This window comes from Polyodon spathula, chromosome 12, assembly GCF_017654505.1.
Source record: "Polyodon spathula isolate WHYD16114869_AA chromosome 12, ASM1765450v1, whole genome shotgun sequence".
Classification (NCBI taxonomy): Eukaryota; Metazoa; Chordata; class Actinopteri; order Acipenseriformes; family Polyodontidae; genus Polyodon; species Polyodon spathula.
In genome coordinates, this window is record NC_054545.1 from 25,788,812 (window position 1) to 25,811,536 (window position 22,725).

The window sequence follows — 22,725 nt, forward strand, 5'->3', positions numbered from 1 at the left end:
AGGCAAACTGTCAGCCGATGGTGCCTGTCGCGTTTAGGATGTAATAGGAATGCACTGAGTGATGCCTGTAGTGGGCGCATGCACAATAAACCCAGCTCGATAGCTGATACCGCTGCTGCCATCAGACCCAGTAGTTGCTGGCACAACACAAGGGGCACCCTTGAGCTCTGTCGAAACAGGGAGAGGTGGTGCTGTAAAGCTGCTACCCTGTTGTCCGACAGGTTTGCGCACATCGTAAGGAGTCTAGCCGGAGCCCCATATACGCACTGGCATCAGCTGAATCTAGGCATCGTTGATGGTGAGCACCGTGTATACCATGCAGCACCGGTATAACTTGCACCGCTTGTACCAAGCACCGCGTGCACCGAGCACTGGGCTACCGCTTGCACAGAGTACCGTATCCCATAACAATGTTTTGGTGGCCATCTTTGAATTGAAAGAGAACTGCAAGCTTAAAGTTTTTCTGCTTTATTCATGCAGAACAAAATTAAACAAAATAACATCTTGAAAGCCTAACTCCACCTGGGAGTGCTAACTAAACTTTAGAAACTAAATTATAACGGGTGGCTAAGCGGTTTACCTGTAACAAAACACATTTGTTATTAAAACAAGTTGCACACAGTACACATTTTACACACGGCACTCATTTTTGTTTTTTTACACAGGTTTGACAACACAGGTTCAATACAGGTTACACACAGTTTTCACCCAGGTTTCACATAGACTCCTAACAAAACCATCCTATTAGAGCCAGGTGTTTCCCATCATCATTGTAATTTTGAGGTTCACACTAAAGACCCACTACATCAGAACAGAGTGTGGTACCTGTAAAGAAGGGGATAAGACGGTGATTATATATATATATAATATAGTATATATATATATATATATTATATATATATATAATATATATATATATATATATATATGTTTAAAATCAAGATTTAAGATTCTAAAGCCCTGTTAACTTTTAGAGGGCTTCTACCTTGACATAGTGACGGAACCTGATTGTCTGAGATGATCTGTGAGGTTTAAAATACAAAACATTGTGTACAACGGACTGTTCAGTCTCACAATGGTTTTATATCTGCTGATGTGCTTGGACTCTTTTCTTTTGTAATCTACCGTGATACAAAAAAAAAAAAAAACATTTTTGTTGACATTAAGAAAGCAAGAAGGACAATGATCGTGAGACACCAGAAGATCAATTTATGCCTATCCAATTAATCACCTAACCAAACAAAAGCAATTCCGTGATCTCTTAACATTTAAGGGACAAATCTCACACACAGATGCTCACAAACAAAAAGGTTGGGATCTCTCATACCTTCTCTTCTTATTGTTATTCATTGGCCCAGAGAAGCTAAGATGAGCCTCACAGTTTTCATTTAATCGGGTTCTAGTGGTGGGGTGTCAGGAGTCATCTCACTGTATCGCTGTATCGGAGCAGATATGTAGCAACGCCTGCCAAAAGAGATTAGCAAGCCCTTGTCAAGGTGGAAGCAGCAGGGTGGAATGAAACCTGAAGCTGGATTAAGTAATTGGGTTCTTGTTCAATAAAAGTGGATGGTGTGTTGTATAATGAAAGATAGTTTGTGTAAAGATGTCTGAATCCAAACATCCTATAGGTTTTTTTTTTTTTTTTGGAAAGATAAGGATGAAAGTGATTTATTTGGATCTTTGAAAAACTTAATACAGATGACAGGCAGTCTTAACTGTTTTCACGATTTTGAGTAATTGTGTCTATGTAATTTTGCCTAAGGAAAGGATTTAGCTTGAGAATTCAGCATTTCCTTAGATAAGACTGAGTGTGCCAGCATAGTGTAACACGTTGTATTCAGGGGTGTTATAACCTAAGGGACCCCCCTCTGATATGACATTTCTGTTATCTGTTTCTTAAGTACATGTGACCTTTCAACACTTATAAGATAAAAACTTCCGTTCTTACATTTTTTTCAGGTCACTGCTTTCAGATAATAAAGCCCTATGCAATACAAATAGGAACATGCAATGAGCTGCAAGGTAGAATTTGTTAGAAATATAAGTAACTACCTATGATGCAACTGCACATAATAATGCTGAAAGTTCTGGTGATCTGATAAACCACAAAAGATATGAATGTGCATACATGGTGTGACTGTATTACAAATTAATCTTTGTAATTTAGAGTAAAATGGTTCTATTTTTAATTACATTTTGTGACAAAAGTTATCTCTCAATGTTATCTGTCTATGATAAAATAAATGGCTAAATTATGTTTTTTACCCAAGGATACATTTTAAGAACTGGAGCAGCGTCCCTGGGTGACTGATTTGGTAATGCCATGGCCTTGTGGTGTCCAGAGCGGGTCATACAGTCAGAAGAGTGCAGGTCCTCGTCACATTGGATCTGGCATTTCCATGGGTTAGGGAGCCAAAATCATCAGGGAGTGTTTCTCCTCACTGTGTTACAATACAGCGGACCCTACTGACTAAGTGCCCAGTTTTCTCTAAGCGTACACCTGCAGAGCTGCCCTTTTTACTCCAGGGGCTGGCAGCTCATCAACATCCATTGTAGAGCTCCTGGGTATAAAGAGACAATTGGCTTGGGTGTAGGATTGGAGGATGACCATTGATCTTCAGTTCTCCTGAGTTGTTATGGGGATTTGCAAAAGGACTTGCCTTTTCTGTATTGCTATTCAGTAATTTGAAACTATGTGAGTAGTCAGTTCAAACCTACTAGAGGTTAGGGTTCATATCTATACTAAGTTCACCATTTGCATATTCCTTCATAACCAGTCCAAGTGAAGAGTTTCTGTTCATTGTAACTCAGATACAGCGAGGGCTTCTAGGGGGCAGCAACTGACAGTCTTCTCATACCAACACCCCATGAGAAAGTCACTTACCCTTGTAAGCCTTGGAGAGGCAGTATTGTTTTGTTATTTAAGTCACATTTTAGTTACAACTGAAGTTTGCATTAAATGGGCAGTACAAGGGGGGATTCACTTCTACTAAATGTATGAAGTGAAAGTTTTTCAAGGTAATATCCAGAATTTAGTCAATCAGCCATGTTAAAACCTACTATAGAGGCCTTGCAAAGTTAAATGGTGTGTACAGCTTCAAATGAGATTCCCATCAGTTTCGGAGGCTCGTGCACAGCTGGGTGATAAACTGAGCTGAACACTATAGAGATAAAAGCACCTTGTGAACCTTGGGATAGACTCACAAAGTGACAAAGGAAAGCTAACTGTGAGTTTCAGGTAAATTAAATAACAGAAGTCTAGGTCTGTGGGTTCAAAACCATAAACTACTGGTCACATTTTAGTTTAATTGTTCATTATTAGCCACGTATAAATGTAATGTGTGTTGACAATCGTGAACATGTAATACACGTTTTTCATAACAATCTTTGACAGGTATTAAAGGGATATTTTATATTATGCAACAAGCATTGAGAGATCTAGCAATGACTTACTTTTTCATGATCAATGGTCCTGAGTGGATTTTTTTTGTTTTTGTTTTTACTGAATCTGTCTAGAATTCATTGTTCCAAATTAAGAAAAGCGATTTTTTGAATTCAGTTGTTTAATTTAGGTTTAACATACTTTTTTTCCCCATACATTATACTTGTTATACAAAAAGAATACTGCCATGGTCATTTTACTCATGAGGATAGCTGTGAACAACCTTTGGGTTCTGCTGGGTGATTTGGCTATCTTTATTCATGGACTAACTACGCACTAAATGGATGTTCAGCATTCCTGTTTAATATCCTATTATGTGTGTTCAGTATGATTCATTGGTGCTATTTCTGCTTAGAACATTATTTGTCATGTTTACTAACTATTCCTTGCTTCCCTATTGCTAACTATTGCTTCCCTGATGATACTTCAAGGTCTGTGCAACACTGCTTACTCCACAGCAATGTGCAACACTGATATGCTTCCCCACCATTGTTATTTACAAGTTTTATAGCTCATTATATAGCCTCCAGCTATTAATAGATAATTATTTAGAAAATGTAATATATTCCACATTTACGGATGCATGTTAAAATAAAGGAAACAAAGCTGCAGTCCAGAGACTACTTACACTCCTTGAGTAAATATTAAGCGATCCCTGGAAAATAATCAAATTTAGGCCACTATTTCCCATTACACCCTCCTGAAGCAATAAATATGCTAGGCAAACTACACAGAAACATTTCCGCCATCAATAAGTTACTAGGAACTGGACAAGCATTAATGGGCTGAATGGCAGCATGTCATTAACTTTTGTTCTCATGTACTTAGTATTAGAATGTATATTTTATATATATATATATATATATATATATATTACCTTGCTAGTTTGTTAGAGAAGTGCAGAAACTTAAAGTGAAGAATTAGGACTTTCTGTGTAATCTTTATAGACAATTCTTATATTAACTTGTATAATAAATATTATTTTATATATAAATGTTGGCTTGAGGGGGATGAGGTGGACTTATTTTGAAGCAGGCTTACAGTTATTGAAGGAAACAGATTTTTACTTCTCGTCAGCCTTTTTGTCAGATTCATTTTTCAAACTAAATTGAGCTTTCTTGGCAGCAGTCAAGCAAATCTCCACTGTTTCCTTATATTGTTAAAATATTCAACATGCTGTTCCAGATGACTGGTTGAATAACAGTTCTCATTTTTTATATTGTTGTGACGAGAATCAGACCATTTTGAATGTACATTTATTCTTGACATCTCTCATTGATAGTTTCGGCAGAATTTAAGTGTGCTGGGTTGCTCATATTTGGAAACTGTGCAGATAAATTAGGTACAGTGAATAAACCATTGTATGTGTTTGGATTCCTAAAATTAAACCAACATGCTCTTAGAATTGTAAATCATTGTGTCTTTTTAAAAATAGTTATCTCTGACATGACCCCTTGAGTCTGTTAAAAATATGCTAGTGTTGGTTAACAAAGGTGATTTTCATAATTATATCATGAATTTACAGCAGGAATGGGAAACTCTAACTCTCTTTGTCCAAGCCTTTGTTCCAACCATGGCCTTAATAAGTGAAACCAGGTCCCAAGCAGTTGACTTCTTCATTTTACCTGTTAAAACTGGAGTAGAATGGCACTTCAGGACCAAAGTTGTCAATGCTTACTACAGAGTATGCAAGTTAACTGTCTTAATGAATAATTACATCAAAGTTAATGTATGCTTTTTATTTCTCCAGACATTTTTCTGAACCAAAAGTTGGAATTTAGTCATTTATCCTTGAAATTTCAGATATGCCACAGGTTTATAGTACAAGTTTGAAAACACCCATGAAATCAGGATTTAAGCCTAGTATGAACTGTTAGTTAAATATTTGGTTTTATATGCATTCCAAACATATGCAGCTTACTTTGCTCATGCAGTTTACCTTACTCTCTATGTACCTGGGCACTAGCTCAGATTAACAAACGCTTTTGGAGTTTGTTCTTTTGGCTATGTTGCACAGACACTTTGAAATTAATGCTTAAAGATACATTAAAACCTGTCTAACCCAGAGCATCTACTTAACAGTATTCTATATAGTTCTGCATATTTCTTGGGTCCATATCCATATTGAAATTAATGGTGTTATACTCTCTATAATCTACAATTCTGGAATCTGGCATGATTTGTAATTTTTGTCTGCCTAAAATTTGTGTCAATTGGACCGTACAGTCCAGCACCAAAGCATGTGGTTTTTCATGTTATAATCAAGTGTATTGTGTAAATAAGCATGTCCCGCGAGTAGGGCACACTAATATCCTTGCACATAATGGAGAAAGTAAAATTCATGTAATATGGCACAATTTTCCATTCCCAATCGATGCAGGATTAGGTTTTACTGTATTTCAGAGTAGATAAGTGTTCTATGTCTGTGTTTTAAATATAGTCTACAGTAGATAGATGTTCTTTTTCTTTCTCCAATCTTAACACACGTTTACTTTGGCCTATGGGGTTAGCCTGATGGCCTTGATGTCTGGGGATGTGTCATGACTGGGTATGATAGTTTTCCTTTTAGTTTTATTATTTCTCTCTTATTTAATTTGACTGTAAAATGTTTGATGGGTTCCAGCATGAAGTTGTTTTATTAGGTTATATGGTTCTATTATGGATTGCCTTGAGATCATTTCTGATTATAGGTGATGCATGTGAGTTACATCATTCACAAAGTCAAATGTTCAAATGTTTTCCTGTGCTAACTGGCTGAAGCTACTCCAAGAAAAATAAAAAAAATAATCTGCTATTATAGAGTTGCTTTTATACAGTGTAACTGGTGTTAAACAAAAAGTAACCATGTCAATCACATCAAATCCAGAATTTCTCACTGCAGGGGTCTCAGTCATTCTTACCCTTTGGCAAATGCATCGTCAGTGCCCACAATCAACTAGAAAAACCTTTGGAAATGAACAAGGGACAAACACAGCCTGAGGCTCCTATCTAATCCACTGCACCGGCACTGCATAGTGGACCTTGCTTTTGCACATTGTATATTTTGCAGTGTGTTATGAAAATAATTTCTATCAACATATAGTGTTTTGATGTTTAAAGGCATACAAAAGTATACCCCCAGCGTGTATTCAAAGGAATGTTTGAATGTTTAATGGACTTTTAATTTGATAGTGTTTCAGTACCTGAAGAAAAGAGCTTTTCATAAGCATCTTAAAACAGATTATTTATAATAGAATACACTAAAGTATTTTTAGAGCTATGGATTACTGGGGCTTTCAGACTGAACAAAGATCAAGTGGCCATAGGGAATTTTAAAAGTTTATTGAAAATGTTTTCTAAATATTTTAGGAGAGGATGACTTGGAGGTTTAAGAATCATGGATCTTCTATGCAGATGAAGGAATAGTGGGAAGCCATTTTTGGGCAGTTTTTTGTATGTGTTTACGGTTAGGTTTCCATATATAGGTGTTAAGGTGATTACCTGGGTTGGGGGGTCTATTGCTACGTATATGGTATGGATGGTTGTCATCAAGCAGCCTTTAATAAAAAGGCTTGGTGGCTTAATGAGTTATTTTACCCACCCACTTGTTACAGTATGCTTGATACCATTTTACATATTAACTTGCTTGCATTGGAGGTAATGGGGGTAATTGTATAAGAATTTTTGTCAGACTGCGTTAAAGGCAGGGGTGCAAACTGGTGCTAAATTATCAAGCCGGTTCCAATCAAGCCCCCATACCCCTGTTCTTCAGTTTTTAGGGGTAGATGTACTAAGATGTGCCAACACAAACATACCACAATTTGCATTTCCGGCGACAATTCACAAAGTATACATTTTGTCATATGTACTAAGAGAAACTATGCTAATGAAAAGCGCCTCAATATACTAATTTAAATATCTAGCATTGCGAGAGTCATGCAACATTGTTCAAATAAATGACGGGTGTTGAGTTGTGGTTTGCTGCAGCAGAGGGTGCCCAAAGGATAAAGTCTGTACAAGAATCAGGGTGCAAGAATCAAAATAACATTGTTTTTGTTAATTGTATAAGTCACCTGTATATTGCATTCTGTTCCTTCTTCATTTGATCTATTTTAAATATATTAAAAAAAAGAAAAGTAGTTTAATCCCATCAGATTCTATAATGGGACCCCCACCTTCACCCCCAAAAAGCTTTTCAGAACAATACAGTCGCCCCTCGCTAAACCGGACATGTTTGTCTGACATAAGGAGGGATCGAGTTTAAAAAAATACAATAAAATCGCACACAGATACGTTTATAGTGCTCAGTGTATTTTAAATGTAAATCATTGCGCTGAAATAACACTAATGTGTTTTGGGTAGCCTACACATTACATTATGTAAAAATATAAATCTGTATAGTTGGCCTATACGGTATACAAGATAGTAGTAAAATCAATAGTAGTAAAAACAGCTAGCACACTTTCTCTTTACTTTAGCATGTAGGCTAACGGTAACATAAAATAAATCATGCTGCTGCATTGTACACATTGGTATACAATGCAAATAAAATATTATTTTAAATAGAAACTAAATAATTTTAGCATTTTTTTTAAGAAGTGTTATTATTTTTAACTTAGCTTATTTAGTAGCCTGGACAGTTAACACAAAATAGTTCACGGTCCTTACAGATACTCAGAATGAGCTGGAGGGGTTAGTGGCACAGGTCAGTGCAGCCTACTCCTCCCAACACATTGGGGAAACCAGAAATATCACAGCAGTTTCTTTTCAAGGCTTGTAAGTACACCCTGCATTTAATGAAAATGAGGTACTTTGGTGTTCATCTCAAAAATGCATTAAGCACAACTGGCAACGCATGAGAAAAAGTGAACTGGGAAATGCCAACACCAATTGTGACTGTCTAAAATGTGCTTTCAAAAGATCCTAACATGCTGATGCAATTGTAAGTCTCACAATTGCTGGCAGCTTTTGTTCATCTCTGTGACCGAGTGATGTTCCCACGCCAGAAAGCTGACAGAGACACACAGGAAGTGCTATGGATGAAAGGCACTCTGGTACCCCGTTTTTAATCAGAAAAATAACGAAATAAAAACATTGTACACAACACTTATCACAGAGCAAAATAAAGTTTAACCAAAACAAGTTTCGAACACAAAACACAAAACCCTAAACAAATACTGTACTGGTCTGCCCAGCACCAGTAGCAATTACTTGCTCTCTTAATTACTTTTTAGTTTCGGTTTCATTTTTGTTTTTGTTTTTCACATCTGTCTCACACCCATTTTCCTCCTCTCAAACACATACCACAAGCATATAAAAAATACATGTTTATATACACTTGGCCATCTCCAAATTAACAACCAATTGATTAATTTGGAGATGGCCACAGGGTTTTGGTGGGACAGGGCTAAAACCCCATCTATGCTGCAAACAATAACAAAGAAAACAGTCAGTTCTTTAAATAAACACAAAATACATTTAAATCATACAATAATAACATCACCCGTTGCCAAACAATACATTTACTTTTAAATAATGATAATATAATACACCACTCTACATTTGAAATTATAATATATTCACCCGTGCTAAACAAACACAACACATTTATTTCCATGCAGGGCTTTGCTCTGCTTCCTCTCATTATGTGCAGGGCTCTCTTCTGCCCTGCCACAATCTCTTTATAATATTTGTGAACCCTCATTTGCACTTTCTCCACCCCATTTTTTGTGAATTTATGCAGGAACGCCCATAAATACATACTCACCTAAGGTTGAACCGCAGAAAAAAGCTGCTGCCTCAAAGCATCCAGAAAAAGTTGCAAATAACATTGTGCTTGATTAGAACATTTCACCCTACAGCAACTCTTTAGTATATCTTCCCCTTAATGTTTTGTGTTACAGTAATTTTTAACACAATGTACTACATGTCTAATCACACCCATATTTGTAATCATGCTTCCCTGCTTTATATTTTTTAAAAAGGAAATTCTGCCACATCCCTCTCATCTGTAGCAACACTCCTAACAGCATTTTGATTTGTTAGTAATGCAAGATCTAAACGCATTCTTTGCTTAGTATTTCATCATCTGTGGTTGGTAAGGAATAAAAAAAGAAATACTACATTTAAAATATGTAATATGTCTACTGATGCCAAAATTTAATGCTACTGGCACTATATGGGGTACCCTGGCGCCATAGCGCCACATTTGCAATCCTGGTTAAAGGTCTGTGGGCACTTATCATAAAGTGCATTTTATGTATGTATCAAGCTTGTTATGTTTTGATCACATGTTCAAGTATCAGTCTAACAGTGTTGCATTTTCTAAAAATCTAATCATCTCATCCCAGGCTCTCTGGAATGGGTAAAATGGTGTGTGTGTGCGCCAGATCATTGGGGGGGGGGGGGGGGGGGGGGTCTGGGAAAGTGTAATGTAACTGAAATGTAACTGAAAAAAAAAATATAAAAGATTAACGATAATAATCATCATCATCATAATAATAATAATAATAATAATAATAATAATAATAATAATTTTGGTTTACTTTTGCCAGTCTTACTTGATTTGAAAAACTTCTTAAACGGTGCAAGCAAATTCCTACTTGGTTTAATTGAATGAGCACAAAAAAGCTTAATATGAAATCTGAAAATAAATTTTAATAATGAATGACACGGTTTTAATTATATAACCATTCTAGCATACTTATTTTGAAAAACTACTGCTTCTGATTATTACTAGTGCTTAATAACAGTAACAATGTTTTATTTAGATTTGCTGCTGAACTTAAATCCGTTCATGGCCCCACAGGAACACAAACCTTCTTCCTTATTATAAAAAAAACAAAAAACGAAACACCTACACAAAAAAAGTTTGGTTCTCCCGTCTTTTTTTAATGAATATAATTGAATTAACATAAAATTTAAAAAAACCTAAACTAACAACTACCTAGTCTATATTATTTAATACATATTTGTTTTGTAGTCTCCAAAATAAAACTGCCCAGCATCTTGTTTGTTTCAGACACATTGCTGCTAGCGTCGGCTGTAAACAGAGCAGTGCAGACTTGAGTTTTATTGTACAATGCAGTTTAAATAATATTAAACCCTTTCTAAGTAATTGTTTTCATGACTTTTCCAATCATTTTTTCCAGGCCTGGAAATCACTGTTTTAAAATTTTGCGGACCCTGCAAGTCCTGTGTGCCTGATACATTAAAAGAACATAAACAACCAATCCCAGAACACACAGTCTGGTAGCCACCCACCCCCTGCTCGCGTTGCAGTTTTAACCGAGAGAGCTGGCAGCTGGCAGTTTGGTGCACAGCAAAACAACACAAACGCTGTATAACCTGCTGAAAGAAATGTTATAGCAAGGCTGAGCCCTTTTTTTGTTCATTTGGTGGGGGGGGGGGGGCTATAGTCTGCTCAGCCCCCCACCCCTCGGTGCGCCACTGACCTTCACGCTTGCATGCTAAACTCACAAAGCAGACTGCCTGTAAAGCAGATCGATCAGCAATTAGGAAAGAAACTTCGATGCCACACAATGATGCATGTCACTGCCACCTAGGCTGCATTTCAATAACGTCTCAGCATGTCAGTGACTATATAACTAATCTGCAGGCGTGTTAAACTGGACCTTTCTTTTTTCAATTTGTTTTTAAATGCCTCAACAACTGCCATGCTAGATATGGTGCAGTCTTTACACTCTAACACCACCTATCAAAGTAAATCTTTCTTTCTGTTGATAGATTAGAAGCCCAAGAACAGAATTGGGGTAACTCTTTACTTAAGTAATGCATTACTGCAGTAATATTACTTTTGTTAATAACAAGGTAATATAACATGTTAGATTTTTAATAATATAGTTACTTTCTGCAAAAAAATAAACAACCTGTCTCAATACCTTTACTCTGTTATAAACCTATATTGGTGGTCTTTTATATTTTTAAAGCCAAAGTACATTTCAGTTCAGTTGTAACCCTAAATGTGAACTGCTTTTTATTGTATTTAGTCAGCACCACATGCTGTCAAACTGGAAACACTAACAATGGCAGTCACTAAAGACATAACTGCTGTTTTCCTTGAACACTTGGAAACCCTGAACACAGTTTTCATTGGGTGCATGAGCACAATCATTATTAACTGGCTTGAGTATAGAAAAAAATGAATAAAGTCATAACAGAGATCCCGACATATACATAACGACTGCTTCTTCAGTAACCTAAGCTCCTTAGGTTACTTTGATGCGATACAACAAAGACAAATTTAGATTTATAAACAAAACGTATTAGTAGTAACAGATCACATGATCTAAGCACAGGTTTTAATTGGAGGAGCCCAGAGAGTTCTCATCAGAAGAGGCAAGCCTCCATTACAAACTCCTATCTACTATAGCTACCCACAGTACAGCATTAGCAATGGCAGATGAGGTAATCTGATCGCTGGTTTTAATTGGAGGAGTAACTCAAACCCTCCCACTCCCTGGTGAATCACTGCTTTACTGAGTATGCGCAATTATGAGTGGTGGAAGGAGATTTTGACAAGAAGAATAAATCATAACGACGGAAATTAAAAAAAAACAAAAAACATATGGGATAGTAGAAAAAATAAACTGTGTCACTACTCGATAGGAATCAGGGACTGTTTAGTCCCCATTAAACCAAAGCTAATCGAAGCCAGCGTTGTTGACATGCGTGGATTATGGGAGCTGTAGCTTTCCTCTGCATTTCTACTGATTGGAAACACCTTTCATCGTGTACCAGGTAAACTACTATTCCCAGAAGACACTACGTTTCATATTATGTTACCATTTCCTGTTAGTGTTGGAAGTTGTATTTATATTATTTTAGCCTTTCCCCTTCAGTATTTTTTCACACTCTTTTCGCCTGTATGGTATATAATTATTTTGGTCATTTATTTAAGTTTAGCAAATTAAGTCAATAAGATTTACTTATTCTTTTTCTTCCTTTCTCCTGCCTAAACAACTTTGTTTAGAAAATATTTATGGTGTATACAGTGCTTTTTTAAACATGCTGGCAGTGTGTAACAGTTAAGTATATTAGAATAAACTATGATGGGCTACTGTTTTCTTTTCTCTGTTGGCTAGTGGAGTGGGTTCCCTGAAAGAGAAAATAACCATCAAGGTATGGGACATTGCCGTCAGGCAGTAGGGATTGGCTGAGCTTTATAGCAAAGCTGCTGATAGGCCTCTACGTGAGCTGACGTGTAAGCCCGCCCTCCCGGGAGCTTACTATATGCAGCGCACGGAGACTCTCTTCCTCTTTTGCTCTTCAGGCCGTGAAGGCTTCTGGAGCGACCTTGCGGCTTGATGGTTATTTTCTCTTTCAGGGAACTGGGGTTGCAGCCGCAACCTGTCGTTCTCTTTCAAGTCGAAAATAACCATCAAGGTATGGGAACAGTGTACCCAAGCCGTCGCGAGGGAGGATTCTCAGCAGTAGGACAGACTTACGTCATAACACAACTGCCTAGGCAATACATCTACGCATATGACACCTGTCCTAAGGTGGAATAGTCAACACTATATTGGCATCCTGAGGTGCCATAGAGTGTAGTACAGATGCTCCAAATAGTGGAGCAGAGGAATCCAGTACGTTTAACTGGTAAAACCTCATAAAAGTATGCGGTGTAGCCCAACTGGTTGCCGCGCAAATGTCAGACACCGGCACCCCTCTAAAGAGGGCCCAGGCTGTCGCCATACCACTAGTGGAATGCGCTTTCAACTGCCCTGGTGGCGGAAGGCCTGCAGATTCATAAGCTAATTTAATAGCATCCACTATCCAATGGGAAAGGCATTGTGTAGACAACAGCTGACCCAAAATCTTAGAACCATGGCATATGAACAATTATTCTGTTTGCCTCACAGTCGTTGTACGGTCAATATAACACCTCAATGCCCGCACAGGGCAGAGCATGTGTAACCGTTCTTTCTCTGGGGAATATAAAGGAGGAGGATGGAATGCCATCAACTCGACTGGTTGGTTGATATGAAACGGAGATATGACCTTGGGTAAAAAGGCTGGATTTGGGCGCATGGAGACCTTAGAACCGTCTCCTGCGAAACGAGTAAATGATGGATGCACTGACAGTGCATGTAACTCGCTGACGTGTTTGGCTGATACCACTGACAGCAAAAACGCAGTTTTTAAAGACATGAGCTTCATATCCACGGTGTGGAGAGGCTCGAATGGTGCCTTGATAAGGGCTTCCAGCACCACATCAAGGCTCTATGATGGTAAATTGGTCGTTCTTGGAGGTCGCAAACGTCTTGCGCTTTTCAGGAACTGCGATGCCAGAAAATAGCAACCTGTTGATAACCTGTCAATGTGTACATGGCAAGGTGATATGGCGGCTAAATACACTTTAAGTGTAGAGGGAGATTTCCCTTCATCTAACAGTTTCTGTAGAAACTGTAATATCACTGCCATAGGGCAAGATATTAGGTCATGGCCCCCCGCCAGACACCAATCTTGGAACAACTGCCACTTGTACATGTACTGTGACCTAGTAGAGCACTCTAGCACTCTGAATGGTCGAAATCACCGCCATCGAAAGCCCTAAGGCTGACAGGCACTCCTGTTCAGGGGCCAAGCCCATAGCTGCATGAGCTTGGGGATCAGATGCCAAAGCCGTCCTTGGGCCTGGGATAATAGGTCTGCTCGCAGGGGAAGCTCCAGCGGTTGACCATGCAGCAACTGCACCAGGCTTAGAAACCATATCCTTTTCCGAGGCCACCGAGGACCGACCAGGATCACTGTCGCTTGCTCTACCTTGACCTTCTCTAAGAAAGCGGGGAGCATCGGAATCGGTGGAAACGCATATAGGAGCCCTGGCGGCCATTCGTGAGCCAGTGCATCGACTCCTAGGGGGTTGTTGAGGTCCCTCACCAAGAACCATAGAGGGTAGTGCATGGTCTCTCGCGAAGCGAAGAGATCTACTTGCGTTATGCTGAACCATTCCCAAACGCGCCCTACCACCTGACGGTGGAGATGCCATTCCCCTGCAAGAGGGCCTCCTCTGGATAGGAGATCTGCTGCATAATTGACTCTGCCCGGTAGGTGAACCATGCACAGAGAGGTCAAACGTGGCTGTGCCCATAGCAATAGTCGTGTTATCATCCGGTGAAGGCGATGGGACCGTAGGCCACCCTGCCAGTTGATATATGCCACAACCGTGGTGTTGTCTGACCGCACTAACACGTGCTTGCCTAGAAGAACTGGCAAGAAGTGCCGAAGGGCGAGGTCCACTGCTTGAGTTCCAGAGCATTGATGTGGGCTGACCACACTCCGTGGATCCCTGAGCCATTCCAGACTGCTCCCCAACCTTGGGTGGAACCTCCCTTCGGAAGATGGGACCCAAGTGCACGCCCTGGCAGATGTTTAATGGAACTTTCCATTAGCGCAGTGCTCCCCAGCAGGTTCAAGATACCATCAACCTGTGGTGTTTGTCTCTCTGCGGATGCAATGGGAAGGCATGGAACCAGGCCTATAGAGGTCTCTGGTGTGATAAGCCCAAGGGAAGGGCTTGTGAGGCGGCAGCCATCAGCCCCAGCATGTGCTGACACAGCTCCATGCTGATTGTTTCTCTCAACCTTAACAGGGAGAGACACCGCCCCAGCGAGGCAACTCTATGTGTCGACAAGGTCGCTTCCATGGACACTGAGTCCAGATGCAGACCCAAGAATTCGGTCTGTTGGCTTGGCACAAAGCGGCTCTTGTCTGAATTGACCTTCAGACCTAGCCGCTGAAGATGGTCTGTAACCATCACTGTGTGGTGTGCCAACTGCTCCTTCGACTGCGCGCAGACAAGCCAGTCGCCCAGATAGTTCAGCAGTCGGACGGCTTGAGCCCGCAAGGGAGCTAAAATGACATCCAGACATTTGGAAAAGGTTCGAGGAGCTAGTGACAGGCCAAATGGGATGACACAAAACTCGTACACCCTGCTCTGAAATGTGAAAGGCAGATACTTCCTGTGACCCGGGCAGATGGGAATGTGAAAGTACGCATCTGTCAGGTCCACGGTGGTGAACCAGTCGCCGTGTCGGACTGACTGGATGATGTGCCTGTGCGTAAGCATCCTGAACTATAACACCCGCAGGTATTTGTTCAGTACTCGCAGATCTAAAATAGGGCAGAACCCGCTGTCCTTTTTGGGCACCAGGTCGAATAGAGCAGGGTCTACTTGTTGAATGGCACGCTTCCTGAGCAATACCTGTATTTCCACATTCAGAGCTGAGGACTAAACCGAGTCCTTTACTGCAGTTACAACCACCCCCCTGAAGGTGGGAGGTTTTAACCGGAACTGAAGGGTGCACCCAGGTGTCGTTGGTGCATTGTTGCCAGAACTGGAGCTGTGGAACAGTGTAGGGGTGGGCTAACAGCTGCCTGGAAGTTTCAGGGCTGTTTTGGCTGCGCTCGATCACGAGGGGCCTGGCCAGAGCCACGAGGATGTGGCCTGGCACCTCTTCTAGGATGCCACTCTGTGCGCTGTGATCTTACCAACACAGGTTGGCCGCGTACTGATGGACCTACAGGGGAGGTCCTACTGCCCCGTGGCTGCTCCTGCTGCTGTGGCGGTGTTCTGCGCCATGGGTGTCCCTGAGGCCGCTTTGGCTGGAACAGCTTATTTGGCCACATCTTAGCCATTTACTGTGACGTCTCCTGTGCCTTGACGGAGCGTTGCAGCATCTCTTCCACCGCCGGACCAAATGTGTGTCCTGGTGTATTTGGGGCATCCAGCAACAGGCCTTGTCAGACTCCTGCACTCTCGCTTGCGAGAGCCAAAGTTGTCTTCTGGCCACCATCAGAGATGCCATGCTTCTGCCCTGAGCCTGCGCATTGAGCTGGGCCAGCTTCACCAGCAGCTGACTGACCCTGCCCAACTCGCTTCTGCGGGCCACAGAAGGGCACTCAGGTAATTCTCGAATGAGTGCTGCATGGAAAACTGTCAGCAAGCTGGCTATATTAGGCAGTCTGACCGCCTCTGTGGCCATAGAGTATCCCTTCTTCAGGTGTACCTCTGTGGTCCTGCACTGCTTATTGGGGCATGTAGGGTCTTTTGTAAGCCCCGATAATGTTGGCATCTTCACCAGCGCGGCGAATGCAGCGTCCACCGGTGGGAAGGATGCTAACCCAGCTTCACTTGCCCCCTGCATAGTAAAGGCCGAAGCCTTGCGAGAGGTCGCAGGAGCAGAGGCCGGGGCCTCCCAAGTAGACTGCACTTCCTTAAAGTCCAGGAATGCCGGAAGCATCCTGGGGTGATGGGACTGGGCTGAAGGCGACTCAAACTGATCGCCGGGGAAGTTCTGTCCTAGGCCAATAGATGCCCAAGTGGCGGGTTGCTCTCTCTATCACAGACCACGTAGGTCATCGGTATCCAGCACCTCGAGTTCAGTGTCCTGCTCAGAGTGCTGGGAGGCTACCTCAGCCTCTATACTGTCCCTTTCCAGGATGTCAGATGCGTCTCTGGAAACCGCATCGATATCCCACTCCTTTTGAGGTTGCAGAGGAAGGGGAACAACCGGTGCAGGTTGTGGAGGAGCCACTGGCTGGCTAGCAACGGACCCAGTTGGTTGTTCTGGGGCTCGGGGCACCGCATTGGCTAGGGACATGAGGATGGACTGCTGTCCCATCATAACCTTCATAAGCTGAGACATCTTGGAGGTTAACGCCACCACCCCGGCCTGTCTCTGTATAGCCTGTCGCGACGAGGGGATCGAGAGCGTCCTCTGCGTCGCGACGATCTGGAGTGCGACCTAGACTCCAGACGAGGGCGTACCCTAGAAGGGTAGGGGCTGCGTTCCCGAGCGCATCTGGTAGGGGACCTCTGACCAGCTGTAAGTTGGGAGGACAGGCTCCTGGAGAGCTGCAGCTGGCCTGGCGGTGTCGCTTTCAAGGACGGCGGGGCAGAAATGGTGTTGGATGATCCAGAGGAAGGAGAATGCCCACTCATTGATTTCTTTGCCCTTTGGAGAAGGGTGCTTGCCTGGAAGCCAGCACAGAGATGGCAAAAAGCCCTATTCGCCAACACGGATCCGGTGTGTTCTGGTCCAAGATATGCCACACAATCATCGTGTGCATAGCTGGCAGGCAGCTTTGCCTGAAAGGTCGTGCAGCGATGAAAGCCTGACATCTCCGTCAAGCGTGGCTCACCGAACATGGGTGCATTGCAGTACATGCGTGCAATGCAGTACATGCGTGCATTGCAGCCTCAGTCTTTTATATATATATATATATATATATATATATATATATATATATATATATATATATATATATAGGGCTGCAGAGCGTCTCGTCACTGAGGTGTGTGTGCGCCAAATCGGTCTCCGTTCTGGCTCCGACGTTACGTACGAACCGGTTTCGGTTGTTGCGCACAGAATTTGTTTTTAAACAATATATATATATATATATATATATATATATATATATATATATATATATATATATACATAACCCAAAAAACACACAATAAATATTTAGAATAATTATATTAATAAGAAAAGACGAAGACCACGAGAGTAAACAAAAACGCGATGCCGAAGCAAAGCGTGAAGGAATATATATAAAGTAATATATATATATATATATATATATACACAATTATATAAACCAAAAATACAAATAATGAGTGCAACTGAAATAAACTCGGAGAAGGGGCAAAAAAACAACTTCTCAAGCCTAAGTTTAATGAACACAATCAGTGCCAAGCTCTATTAACCTACCGCTACCAATGCTGAAGACAAAAGAGGAAGAAAGTCTCAGCGCGCTGAGTATAGTAAGCTCCCAGGGGGGCGGGCTTACACGTCAGCTTGCGCAGAGGCCTATCGGCAGCTTTGCTATAAAGCTCAGCCAATCCCTACTGCTTGACGGCAATGTCCCATACCTTGATGGTTATTTTCGACTTGAAAGGGAACCTGTTTAGACTGCACTTGTTGATCTCTTGATCTACCCTGATGCACTGGACTTGCCTGACCTCAGCACCACGTTACTGGATCCTCAGCTGATGCACTGTCCTTGCACTATTGCACTACTAATACTGCATATCATTGCAGGCATAACTGGTATAATCCTAACTTGTTGCATCTTAGCTCATATTGTATTTTAGTAGTATTATTTGCACTTACTATAAACTGTACTGTATTTAAATATTAATCTTTCATTGTAACTCTGTCCAGACTGTCCTGTAACACCTGGTTAAGACTGTAACCCGCCACTGGTTAAGACGTTTGTGTTTTAAGCACAGGAAGCATGTGTCGTCTTATTATCCTTCAAGGGTTAAGGGACAACTGTAAGTAATAAGGCTGTACACTCCTGTAGCTTAACAGATGTATATGTTTACTGCTACTTATTATAAAGCTTGCAAGGTTTCTGGCAGGAAATCTATAGTACAAGTGCCTGGTACATTAATTGATTCATCTGCAAGCCTATTGCCAGCAAGTTCCAATTAACCTATAAGGCGTACTGAATGTATACACCTATTTTGCAAACTCAGTCTTGCCTTGCTTTCGTCACCTCCTCCCCAACACCACCACCTCACTCCCAGTCTAATCCTGAGGGAGGGGGGGAGTATATGATGCCCCTCTGCCTAATATTGTTTGTTCTCCTTGATTAACACATTGTATAGATTTATAATTGTATTGTTTGTTTTTAGCAGGCAGCACTGGGGTGCTCCAGGGGATGAGGTTGTGCTCCAACTATTTTTATTTTTATTCACCCACTGTCTGGGTTCAATAATTTTGGAAATCTGTAAAGTTTTGTATTATAATAATGGTGGTTATTTAACGCAAGATTGTCCTGACTGAAATGACTATATTAATACCTAATACTCAAAACACTATTGTCTTTAAAATGCAGTTAAAGAAAATTGATACCCATTTCACAGATATGACCAACTTATAGTTGAGAATCATTAGGTGAGATGGGGGCTGCACTTAAAATGATAAATGAGTCAAAATATATTAAATAACTATTAACAAAGCATGCATTTAAGATATTAGCAAGCTAGAACAGTTAATCAAGTGACCAATTTATTTAATTCACTCACACTGTGTAAAGCAGTGGTTTTGCACAGAGTACCAGTAATTTTCTCTGTTTATTTTATTTTCCATTTAAATAACTTAAGCATCTGTAACAGAAAAACAATTATTCTTAGTGATAAATCTCAAACTGTGAATAAATTTCATAAGGATTCAAACAGTGTAACTCCAAAAAAAAAATGAAGTATATTAAATCCAGATCCAGAAAAAGAGCAAAATTGAAGGTGTTTAGAATCAGAAAAACAACTTCAGGGGAAATTACCTTAAAATGTATGCCAAATTAACTGAGATCACCCATAGCTAAACTTGATGCTAGTACAGTATTTGAATCCATTACCACCGAGTTTATGTGTAATTGTCATCCCTTTACTTAAACTGTCATTACTTTAACTGTTAATGTGTCAAAGTATTTGCGATGTTAAAAGTCTAACTACACCCTTCACTTTGACCTGTGACAAAGTGACTGACATATTATCATCATGTGACTTTTTATGTGTTCAGATGATAAATACCTAATGCTTTGACCCATTAGCCTCATATCTCTGTGACCATTTGAGATACATATTTGCAGGGTCTAACACTGTATTTATTTTTTGGTGACTATTAAGGTGAGGTTTGTTAAATTTCTTGGCTATAGAGGGGCTTCTTTTGTATTTGCTACACATCTGTATTATATGCTTTTCTCAGTTGTATTCAATTATAAATCATTTCACTGACACATTGTTTGAACCATTGGCTATATCAAGTTATTATACAGATCATGTGAATTAATTTATAAGACTTCTCAGTTAACCTTTTGCAAATTGTTGCCAATTGTATTTTTATTCCTTCTAAATATGTTATGATTGAGTGATAAAGTTCCCAATTAACATTTTAATATAATGCAAAATCTATCTATCTATCTATCTATCTATCTATCTATCTATCTATCTATCTATATATATATATATATATATATATAGTGAGCAGGTGTAGGGTTAAATTCCTCCCTGCCTAAAAACAAGTGTTAATTGTTTTTGTTAATTATTGTTTTAGTGTTAATTATCACCTGCACCTGGCTAGCATGGTAAATTAGGTGGATGGTATTTAAGAAGAGCAGTCAGTCTGCTCAGGGCTGCTGTGTGTAGGGCCCAGTTGATGGTGTTTTATGAAAAGGTACTGTGTGAAAGCCTTTTTGGTAAAGCCGGTAAACAGCTTGGCTGTCCGGTTTTGTTATTCGGTTCCTGATGAATGTTTAGTCAGTGCTCCAAAGGAGCTAGGTATTTGTTTTGGTTTTGTTCATTTGATCATGTTTGGATTTCTGTAACTAAACCGGCATGAAGTGCTATGAAAGCCGTACTTAAATCCTGTGTCCTGGGTGAAATTTTAAAGGCACATGAACCTTAAAATTGGTTCACTATACACAGATATATATAGTAATATATATATATATATATATATATATATATATATATATATATATATATATATATATATATATATATACACACACACACACACGCACACACACATTCGATATATCGCGGGTGTTGGGGTCCAATACAAATCCGTTGTATATCGAGGGCCGCGATGTAGCGAGAGACCCATAGACAAACAAATAGGCTAATAACAAATGCTGTACAACCAAGCCCTTGTTTTATCTTGGGCGTCAGGGTCCAATATATATAATCTGTTAGTTCTTCAGCTTTATTTGGATGATTGCCTTTACCTTGTTTTAATTTCCCATACCGCTTTGTTTTCTCTGAGATACAAATGCGCCAGCTTTACATAATTATTTTTTTATTGATCATTAATGAACAAATCTGTACTGTGGGTGTTGTTGAGTGATTGAAAAAGAGACATGTTGTGTTTGAATTGAAAGTGATGGTGTGACAGGGATGGTTGAGTAGTGACGTCAAGTCAGAAACAGAAATTGAAACACAGGCAGTGCTCAGGTGCAAAGCGCACTGTGATGCTATGTTTATTTCAACAAAAATAAATAAAAAGATAATACAAAAACACTGCTCACAGAGCAAAAATAAAAGGGTTTAACAAAAACAAACCTTGCACACAAAAAACTGACACCAGCTAAAAAAGCACAGTGCTATGGCTTCCAGAACGAGTAACAATCGTTTTCTTACTTTCTGTTTACTTTTAGATTCTCCGCCCGCTCTCATTCTTGTTCTCCACTTCCTGAACACCCACCATGAACGCAGCAAGCTGCAGGCTTTTATGCTGGTGACCATCTCCTGTTTAGCAACAAATCAATCAATTAATTAAATAGGGAGATGGTCACCCTCTACACCAGCTTTGATAGATGGGCTTCAACCCCATAAATGCTGCCAAACAATAACAGAAACTTGGCTTTTTCGCCATCACATTTATAAACATAAACCATAATGATAATAAACACGTACAAAATAATACAAATTCTAATTCTAATATTCTAATATTTTTCACAAAAAAGTTAAAAAAAGAAAGAAAAGTAACATGAATATATAAGCTATACAGCAGGTTTATGTTCCCAGTGCATCTCAGGGTCTATTAATTTGATCTAACCAGTAGTGGATCTAACTACTGCCACCCTTGAAATATTAAATAAGGGACTAATTTATCATTTTGCATGAAAGACAACAATACACTGAAGAAACTCACACAGGACTGGTTTTGCCCTCATCTTTTACGTTTCGTTTCACAAATCCTGGTTAGCATTATTCTTGTGTTAAGTCACCTAAGGTAAAACGTGTTTTTCTGCTAAACCAGCCTTTAATGGTTTAAACAACAACAGTATTTACATCTGCCACTGTTTAGATCAATCAACTTAGTGAGTCCATCCAACATTTTGTTTTATGCATTAGTTTATTTCTCGTATTCCATACTGTGTGGGTGATGGTTGACCTGCAATTTAACTGCAAAGTTGGCTGGCCTGTCATGTTGTTACTACTGGCTAAGTTCAACAATCATTTGATCTATTACTCTAATAAATCCTGGGTAAAATGATGCTGACATTTGTAATCTTGTCACCTGCTGTGATTATTTACAGTCTTATTTTTATTTTATTTCCAACTCTGTCGGTAATAAGCTCTTTCTAAAGGATGGATTATTATAGTCAGAAAAGTTAATTTTGTGGATGAACTTTACAGAACAATTGGATTCCTGGTACCCCCAGGGTTTAACTGTAGTTATCAGGCAGAAGTAATATGAGATTTACCAAGCTAAGTTGATTTTGACATTGAACCGTGAGTAGAACCCTTCTAGGTACCCATTGTTTAC